The sequence below is a fragment of the Ornithorhynchus anatinus genome, chromosome 4 (genome assembly GCF_004115215.2).
Source record: "Ornithorhynchus anatinus isolate Pmale09 chromosome 4, mOrnAna1.pri.v4, whole genome shotgun sequence".
NCBI lineage: Eukaryota > Metazoa > Chordata > Mammalia > Monotremata > Ornithorhynchidae > Ornithorhynchus > Ornithorhynchus anatinus.
The window spans coordinates 118,729,792-118,733,070 of NC_041731.1; positions in this window are offsets into that span (position 1 = coordinate 118,729,792).

The window sequence follows — 3,279 nt, forward strand, 5'->3', positions numbered from 1 at the left end:
TCTCTGTGCCTCAGTGACCTCATCTGTAAAATGGGGATGAAGACCGTGAGCCTCACGTGGGACAACCTCGTTCCCCTGGATCTACCCCAGCGCTTAGAACAGTGCTCTGCACATAGTAAGCGCTTAACAAATACCAACATTATTATTATTAAGTGCTCAATAAATACGATTGAGTGAATTGAATAAATGACTATTTCTCCCTACTTGCTCCTCTGCTGACTTCTCCCTAGTTTCCAGATCTCGGCGAGGCTCACCAAGACCTACGAAGCCCTCGAGAAGCAACGTGGCCCAAAGGAAAGAGCACAGGACTGGGGGTCAGGAGACTTGGGTCTTAATCCTACCTCTGCCACTACCTGCTGTATGACCTTGAGCAAGTCACTGAACATCTCTGAGCCTCAGTTGCCTCAACTTACACTGCGAACCCCATGTTGGGCAGGGACTGTGTCTTCTTACCTGATTAGCCAGTGCTTGGGATAGTGCTTGCTACATAGTAAGCACTTACTAAATATCAGATTTCTTCTTCTTCTCCTCCTCCTCTTCCTCCTCCTTCTCCGCCTCCTCCTCCTTCTCCTCCTCTTCTCCTTCTCTTCCTCTTCCTCCTTCTCCTTCTTCTCCTCCTCCTTCTCCTTCTCCTTCTCCTTCTCCTTCTCATTAAGGCCCAACTGTCACGGCCCCAGGTACTGGTAGGAGTTTGGGAAGCTCCCAAATTTCTGAAAGAGTCCGGCAACGAGTATCCAAACACACTTCCCAGGTGTCTACTAACTTTTTTGTATTATACTCTCCCGAGTTTAACGTAGTGTTCTGCACAAGATAAGCACTCAGTGGATACCATCTATTGATTGAATGACTAATTCCATTTCCCCCCGAACCGGTGTGGACAGGTGGAAGAATCAGATTGATGACTTCTAAAAAGAATGACTAATTTACCAAATGCAAAATCAGGTCTGTTTAGTAGCCATTTTCTTTTTCATTCATTTCCTACAAAAACCACATAAGTTTGATCTCTAGGTTTTTTGGTCCCTTAAGCATCTTTGTCTTAAGAGCTGTAATGCTGCCTCCGCTGATCTGAGTCTGTGGAGTTGGCACGGGCGTGCTGCTTTAAAGAGATGGGCTGAAGCAAACTCCAGACTCTGCCCATTCCCAGCTGTCGGACGATTCTTCTCCCTCCTGCCAACCATCCGGGCTCCAGATGCTGCTCCATGCCAGGGTAGCCTCGGGAAGAAGTACAGTGCTGGGAGAGCAGCAGAACCCGAAATATTCCTCCGTTCAGGTGGACGGTCTGAAGATTTATAATAATCGTGGTATTTATAAAGTGTTTACTGTGTGCCAGGCACTGTACTAAGCTCCGGGATGGATACAAGCATATCGAGTTGGACGCAGTCCCTGCCCCACGTGGGGCTTACCGTCTCAATCCCAATTTTACAGATGAGGTAACTGAGGCACCAAGAAGTGAAGTAATAATAATGATGATGGTATTTGTTAAGCACTTACTATGTGCCGAGCGCTGTTCTAAGCACTGGGGTAGGTTCAAGGTAATCAGGTTGTCCCACGTGGCGCTCACATTTTAATCCCCATTTTACGGATGAGGGAAGTGAAGCACAGAAAAGTGAAGTGACTCGTCCAAAGTCACACAGCTGATAAGTGGCAGAGCTGGGATTGGAACCCACAACCTCTGACTCCTAAGACTGTGCTCTTTCCACTACGTCACGCTGCGGTAATCAGGTTGTCCCACGTGGGGCTCGCATCTTAATCCCCATTTTAACGGATGAGATAACTGAGGCACCGAGAAATGACTTGCTCAAGGTCACACAACAGACTAGTGGCAGAGGCAGGACTAGAACCCATGACCTTGTGACTCCCAGGCCCATGCTCTATCCACTCCGCCATGCCGCCTCTTACCTCAGGGTTGCTCAGGTAGGGAAGGAGAAAAATCTAGTGAGTCTCAGGACCAATCGATCCATAGGATTTGTTGGGCTTTTCCTTTCTGCAAAGCACCGTATTAAATCTCGGGAGGAGTAGCACAGAGTTTAGTGGACCCAGTCGCTGTCCTTAAAGGCCTTGCAGTCTAGTGGTGGAGCCACTAAAAATATCCATCTTATACGGTGTCGTGACTCAAGTCCAAAATCAATCTTCAGTCCGCCCCCACCGAGATCTCTTCATATTGTGTCTGAGTGGGAACGTTGCCATATCCGAAGTCGTCTCACTTTACTGACCTGTACCTCGATCACCGTACCTCCATCTCGTCTATCTCACCGCTGACGTCTCGCCCGCGTCCCGTCTCTGGCCCGGACCACCCTGCCCTCCCTCTTCATAGCTGACAATTATTTTCTCCACCTTCAAAACCTCACTGAAGGCACATCTCCTCCAGGAATCCATCCCTGTCTAACCCCTCATTTCCTCTTCTCCCACGCCCTTCTGCATCACCCTTACGCCGGGATCGTCTCCCTTTTTTCACCCCTCCTTCAGCCCCACAGCGCTTCCGTACCTATCCGGAGTTTCTTTATATTAGTGTCCTCCTCCCCCTCCTGACTATAAGCTTGACTATAAGAGGGAACACCTCTACCGACTCTGTTTTATCGTACCCTCTCAAGATCGTACAGTGCTCTGCACACTGTATAAGTGCTCGATAAAGACCACTGATTGATTGATCTCTATACACTAGGCAGCTGTCGAGATACTGGACTCGGCTAAGGGAAGCCACCCAGACTGCTTTCAGGCAAATAATTCAGAGACAGAAGGTCTTATTACGGGGAAATATCTTCTGGACCCACAGCACTTTATCACATACTAGGGTTCGGCTAGAGGGGAGGCTTATGGAATCAATCAATCAATTGTATTTATTAAGTGCTTTCCATGTACAGGGTACTGTAATAAATGCTTGGGAGAGTACAGGATAACAGAAATCTCTCATGGCACGTGAATCAAGCAACAGAAAATACTTCTACATGTCATTACTGGTGTTGCATGGCCCTGTACACAGCACCTCTGAAGAGAGTGACGATGGCTCGTAGCCTTAGTACGGACAAAAAGGGAAACCTCTCTCCCCTGCCGACTGGAATTTCCTCCTGCCTTCGGGACATCTCTGTTTGTATGTCCCATGGACAACTCAAGCTTAATATGTCCCAAATCAATGGTTGGGAGAGTACAGGGTAACAGGAATCTGGCATGGCACGTGAATCAAGCAACAGAAGATACTTCTACACGTCATTAATGGCGTTATGTGGCCCCGTACACAGCACCTCTGAAGAGAGGTGACGATGGCTCGTAGCCCTAGAACGG